Genomic DNA, 7,376 nt, shown 5'->3' with positions numbered 1-7,376 from the left:
ACAGCTATGATCAGGTTTTGAAATTTCTCCTTGAAGTTTGGCTGTAATTTTTTGAAAGGCAAACACTTCTGAAAGCACCCTTGCCAGATATGAAAAAACCTCCAGAAAATCCAGTTGATATCCTGGATCGAGGACAAAAAGTGAAGTATTTGAATCAAGCTTAAAGCAGCTATTAAAAGTTAGGCAGTGCCTCAATAGAAAGAGCATATAAAGTGATACCTTAGATCAATACTTTCTATCAGTTACAATGACAATATTATTTTCTAACACAAATGAAAGTGCATCTGAAGTTATTCTCTGCCTAGAGGTTTGGCCAACAAAGACAGCTCATGAGGTACTTGGCAAACATATTTTGATTAAAAATCTGCTTCTTGAACAACAGATCTCTGTTCTTTTAGGGAATAAGTACACATGCACCCATGGAGTTAAGTGGGAGATATTTCAATTACACAAAGGGCAATTAGATATACATCTCCGAATGAATTTCAAATCCTTTGAAAATCCAGCCCAAACAATCATTTTCAGAGGGTTCTCTCTCTCTCTCTCTCTCTTTTTTCTCCAGTTTTATAATCTAACTTCTCCATTCACTTCTCACAGATGTTTAGAACTAATGGATATAGGGCCTGATCCAAAGCCATATGGAAGGACATCCATTGAGTTCAAGGCTTTTAGTTTAGACTTTTCTAAACTTCTGTATTTCTTTCCCCTCTCCTCTGACTTTGACTGATCATGAATAATTCCCTATATCCACTGTTAAATAAGTTTATGGTGATGTTTGCTGGGAAGATTAATTGAGCAACAACAATTCAGATTATCCATTGGTCCCAGGCTATCTATTGCTAAGCACATGGTTCTGCTTCAAAAATGTTATTACCAACTAAGCAGATGTAATTTATAATGTAAGGTCATTAAATGACTTGGGTATCTTTATGTATGACTGATCTCGAGAATAGTTCTGTACATTTGTTTCAATAGGAGTTTCACATATGATATATATCAACACCAAGCTATCTTTGTAGAAGCAAAAACTATCCACATTTCAAGAAACAAACACTTAGATCTAGTCCCAGATTTAGGGTTAGTTTTGCCGTTGGTTAAATACCAACTACGTTTCAAATATGCAAACTGATGAAAGGCCCTTCTCATACACACATCTGCTCTAGGAAATCCTCACTTCTCAAAGGGCACAAATTACCCCATGAAACCTGCCCTGTGTGCATGAAGACATGTTCCCAAAGGGTTTGATCACATACAGCTCCATTCAAAAGAGAAGCATTTGTCCCTAATGGACTCACTAGTAAACTGTACATTTGTCACACATGCTGTGGGCATTTTCTGCCACCATTACTCATACAGAGTAGTACCTCTTCTGTGAGCTGTCCCATTGATTTCAATGGAACGACGTGAGGAGTAAGACATTATTTAGTGCAAGTAAGCATGGAAGAACCTGGCCTGCTATTATTGAAGAGATTTTAACTCTGGATAGAATTGGAGGTTTCTAACTGGTCCTCTGTGCTGTTGTAAATATGTTTATAATGCCCAGTAAATTCACAGGTCTAAAGATTTCCTTTGAATCAAATTCTGCAGCCCTTTCTCAAGACTACTCTACACTTTTAGAGCCTGGTTCAGTTCCCTCTGAAGTCAATTAGTCACATCGACTCATTGAAATTTGCAGGGAGAGTGGCCGTGCTGCTACATCTCTGTACAAGGTGCTGCTCACCATGCCAGTCCTGCTCCATGGGATGGGGATGGGGATGGGGACATGGCCCCTGAACCTTGTCTGGATATGACCCTGCTTCCTTTAAGGTTCAGGGTTCCCCAAGGACAGTAGATGATATATTAGTTCTTGTTTTCCCTGGAATGAATGGGTAGGTATAATTATCTCTTATTGGTGGGTTGTGGGGGGGGCGGAACTGGAAATCTACTTGTTCTTTCTCCCACCAGGTAGATTCTGGCCCTCAGTTCTTAGTCAAGCAAACCTCCCACTGAAATGTACACTTGCCTGTCTAAAATCTATTTCATAATAGGAATAAGATAATAAAATCTGGGAATTTTGGCCTACATTTGCATTTATTAGATGGTTGTAGAGGGTAAAAGTGAAAAGCCAAATATCTTGATATAATCGGATACATGCTATCACGAACCCGAAATGCTTTGTCTATTGTTTTTTTATATTGTCTGCTATATTCTGTAAGATATACTGTATGTGTAGTAGTAATCTGTTGCTTTATTTTAAAAAATCACAAATTTCAAGGAGAGTACAGTATGCTGATTGTAGAATGGCGGCAGCAAACCAAATTTTACTCATAGTTTGGAAAAACCTTCATCAGTCAGGTTTTGTTTTAGACACAGCAAAGCTAGAGAAAGATATGACTGAGGATCCATTTTAAGCAAGCCACCAAAGTTTGCGGTTGGGGATTAGAGTTATGAAAGGTATGTTTGAATAAAAAGTTGTAGTTTAAGTTCACTTTTACTCCCATCAGAATGAGTAGTACAGATTATTCAAGGAATAAGATATTATTCAGTGTGAAAAAGGGTGGTAGAATCTATCCTATAGAATATTGATATAGATGGAGCTGGTTGTCTATTCTTAATGGGAAGTATCAGGCAACCCTATAGGATCCTGTTTTTAGTGGCTTATAACTGTCAAACTTGAACTGTTTGACTTGAAGTTTCCCATGATGGGGCTCTGCATCAGGCTGAATTTTGTTTTGGAAAACCAAATCCAGGATCTCAAGTCAGGCAACCAGGAAATGAGGAACACATGATTAGTGACCATCTGTGAAAAGTCTGGTTTAAGTGACATGCCTCGCATCACACAGGAATGCTGTGGCAAATACAGTGATAGAAGCCAGTTCTCCAGGGAATGAATCCCAAGAAAAATGCTATTCTACATTAAAATCATATGTCAGTTTCTCATAAAATGCCCAGACTACTTATTCTGAATAGTGGGTACATGTTTTTTGTTTGTTTTTTGGTCAGGGTATTACGTTCCCTGGTGAGAGACAAGAAGAAAAACAAAATAAATCTTCAAGAGAAAGAGGAGCCATCTGCCCCTGTTCAAAAGTACTGTACACCATGGGGATTTCATCACTTTTTTTATACCAATGACAGATTGTGCAAAGTGCAGGTGCCCAGTAAATCAAAGAAATGCCAACATTTCTGATTCACAGAGCTTTCTAAAAACCTCAAATCTGACGGAGTGGATATCTCTTGGCCCAAACAATTTTAGAAAACAATTTATGTAGCTCCTTCCAAAACAAACAATATGAACATTTTAACTGATGTGGTTTGAAATAAAAATAAATATTTGAGCAGAATTACTATTTTAAGACAGTGTGTTCCTTTTATAGAGGAGGTAGTCATTGGTAATCGCTGAGGGACTATTTTTTAAATTTTTTTAAGTGGATCTGTTAGTTGACACCTCTTTCATTATGGGACATACCAAATGCTTTGTATTATTTTATTCATACCTAAGGTCTTTGCTCTTCTATATTTAAAACTTCTGTGGTTTAAATGGGAGCTATATTCAAATAACTGTATTCAGTTAAGCAAGACTAAGGGACAAGCAGGTGACTGTGATTTAAATCTGAGGTGGGAGAGCAGATGCTCCAAGATGGAGTCAGAGTGTGAAATCCTAGCCCCTTTAAAGTCAAAGAACTGTGACCAATGGGAGCTGTGGGAGTGGCGCCTGTGGGTGAGCGGGGAGTGCACGGAGCCTCCCTGGATACCCATGCACCTTGGGGTTGCAGTGACCTGGCAGCTGCTTCCTGGGAGCCGGGGTAAGTGTTGTCGGGACCCCACACACTCTCTCTCACCCCAACCCCCTGCCCCAGCCTGGAGCCCCCTCCTTCATGCCAAGCCCCTCATCCTCAGCTCCACCACAGAGCCTGCACCCCCAGCCTGAGTCTTCAACACCCTGCTCCAGCCCAGAGCCCTCTCCCTCACCCCAAACCCCTCATCCCTGGCCCCACCCCAGAGCCCGCACTGCCAGCCATAGCCCTCAGCCCCTCCCACACCCCAGCCCTCTGCCCCAGCCTGGTGAAAGTGAGTGAGGGTGCAGGATAGTGAGCGATGGAGGGACGGGGGATGGAGCGAGCAGGGGCAGGGCAGGGGCAGGGATGAGGGGCAGGGGTAGGGGAGGGGTGTGACTGGGGTTTTTGGTTTTGTGCAATTAGAAAGTTGACAACCCTACTTTACAATGCTTTGCTGCTGTAGTTTCTTGCCTGGATTGCTCACAAACTGTTTCCAACATGCAAGTCACTTCCAGTTATGTCTGTTTGTGTACTGCAAACTCCTAGCCACAGCTTGGCTCTTACCAGTCTGATTTACACTGCAGAGTGCCCTAATACACTCCTAGTCCCAGATTTCGCCCCCAAAAATGTATGCCCTGAACTGCCCAGTCCTCTGGTGGACAATACAAATGTATATAGGCCTATTATTTCATCAATGGAAATAATATTACTCCAAATGGAATTTCCCAAACACTTCAATTTAAACACACTAGGTTAGATGGAACAATAAAACAAGTTTATTAACTATACAGAGGGAGATTTAAAGTTAATATAAGTCATGAGGCACAAAAACCAGAAATGGTTACAAGACAAATAAAGATAAAATGCAACTGATGCCTAAATTAACAAACTATGTTCAAAGCAAAGTTTCTCTCACCACGTGCCCTCAGAGTCTTACTGGCCAAAATTCTTAGGCCAGAACCCCTTCTTATGTTTAATGGCTATTTCCTTTGTCCCTTCTCGTGCAGCAAATTCAGGAGGGGTGCCTTGGGGTATTTGCTCTTTCTTTTTATAGTCCTGTCCCCCAGTTTGAGAAGTAATTCTATCTGCAAGTAAAGATGACAGGCAGTCTGTGCGGAAAGGAACTCCATCCTATTTCTTTGCTAAGGCTATGTCTACACTAGCATTTTTTTCAGTAAAACTTTTGTCAGTCAAGGGTGAGAAAAAACACACCCCTGACCGACAAAAGTTTCACCGGCAGACGCGCCGGTGTGGACAGGGCTATGTTGATGAGAGATGCTCTCCTGTTGATGTAGCTACCGCTGCATCCCCTTTTCTGCCAACGAATGGCCACTTAGCAAGTAATGACCGATCAGCCTTATTTACACCTGGCTGAGGCATCAACTTACCATTTGTCTCCATTTCTGCTTGATGATTCTGCTTACCGCTTAAATGCAAATTAAGCAGAGCACATTCTTTTGTTTGAGACCTGTATGATGTTTCATTCCATATTCTTTATGAACATATGCTTATGATATGAATATGACATAACTGAGATGTACTTCATGCAAGATGGGTCTTGTAAGGTATCATTGGAAAGGTTATGATTCACTGAATGCAATTATCCAATTTGTATGCCTGGGTCATTTCTGTATCTGGAGTTAGGAATATTAACTATGTATCTGTATTTCAAACCTGTTACTTTGGGTGTCAACCCCCAACCAGTGCTTCAGGTACAACAACGGAAAAGCCAGACAGGGCTCATGGGCCAGGAGCAGAGATAATGGACTGTGAAAGAGCTTAGTCTTCCTGTGGACCCTGGACACAGCCTATGAGCAATGGCTGCCACAGCCCTGCAGAGACATGGGTCTTGTCACCTGATACTAAACATTACCTGGGACTTCTTGTAACTTTCCCCTGGAAAGGAAGGGATGTCAAGTTTGGGAAACAAAGGATTCCCGCCTTATGTAAATCCTATTTAAGGGTGGGGAGGAAGGCAAATGGGACTCCTCCTCTCCATGGCTGTCTGCCCAAGAAGAAAGACTGCTAAAGACACTTGAAGGGAAGGCAAAGGGGGAGTCCAGACTGAGACAGGGGTCCAGTCTGAAAAGGAATATAACTGGAACTCTAAACCACAGAAACTTTGCAATCTGCCTAAAATAACATTTAGGGTGAGAATTTACATTTTGTAACCTGTCAGTTAAGTATATTGAGCTTAGCTTGCGTATTTTGCTTTATTTGGTCAGTAATCTGCTTTGTTCTGTCTGCTATCTCTTATATTCACTTAAAATTCACCTTTTGGTAGTTAATAAACTTGTTTACAATATAACCCAGTTTATGTAATTTCTAACTGGGGGTGGGGAGGCAAGAAGTTGTGCATATCTCCCTCCACATTGTCTCTCTATGCACCTGGGGCTGGCCCTGCCTGTGTGCTTGGCTGGAAGATGCTTGTGAGCCTAACCCAGCAAGACCAGGTAAAGGGGGATCCAGGCTGGCATAATAGGCTGATTGAGCAGGGGAGGCTCAGTTAAACCCCAGCACATCAGGTGACACCCTAAAGGGTCCAACCCCGTCACAATCTGTTTGCCAATTTCTGTTTCCGCAGGACAATGGTTTGCAATATGTGTTAATATCACCATACACACACATCTTATAGCTTCACATACAATGTTGCCATACATATTTTACCAGGACAACAATGACCAGCAATTTATGAGTTTTCAAATGATAGCTCACAAGGAATCCTTTGTACAAAGATTATTATAATAGTGGGCATGGGTATATTCTGTCACAATAATCAATAGCCAAGAAATATCTTTGCCAAAGTTTCTGATTAAATTATAGAGAGAATCAAAATATAGAAAACATTTTTTATTAAATTATCCCCAAAATATGTTTTTCTCTATTTTTCATCAATATTTCATTTCAATTGAAGCTTTCCAACCAATTCTGTTACATTATATTTTTTGTAATATTTTAAAGAAAAGATTAACTTTTTACAGTGCCAAAACATCACAAGAAGGATAAATTTGAAACTGTGCTGCAGACAAGCAAATATATTCAAATGTTATGCCAGGTTTAAAATAAAATTGATAGTGTTTCTGTTCATAATTCATCTGCATGTACATATCCTACATACTCACCCCACTGCACTAACACAATCAGTGTGTTTTTAAAAACACATAATGAACCAGAAGGCCAATTTTTAAACACCCCATCAAGAAATCCTCTTTTTCAGCAAAATGCTTATTTTCTTTCAGTTAATGATGAATAGTGTACTCCCACATAAGGCACAGCAAACAGTTCATTTGCTTTTAAAAAGGCTAGAAGTAGAGAATATGGTGTCGTGGCAAGAATCACCCACGCAGTGATTTTAGTTCACAGACTCAGAGCCTGAGGCCTTTATTGCAATACAAACCAGTGCGCACTGGGGTGCAGCTCGAAAGCTGGCACCCCGAGCCCTACATGCACGGGCTTTTTATTTCATTAAACCACAAGCAAGGTACAAACAATACGTCATGAGTTAAGAAATTAGAGACCAATTATAAGCGGGACATGGGGTGAACACGAGCTCGGGGGCAAGTCACAAGCTGGGGTTGGGGCGATCACGAGTTGTTCACGAGCTAGGGCGTTGGGGTTGGG

The sequence above is a fragment of the Terrapene carolina genome, unplaced genomic scaffold (assembly GCF_002925995.2).
Source record: "Terrapene carolina triunguis isolate 2854851 unplaced genomic scaffold, T_m_triunguis-2.0 Scaffold210, whole genome shotgun sequence".
Classification (NCBI taxonomy): Eukaryota; Metazoa; Chordata; order Testudines; family Emydidae; genus Terrapene; species Terrapene triunguis.
This window is presented reverse-complemented; position numbering follows the sequence as displayed.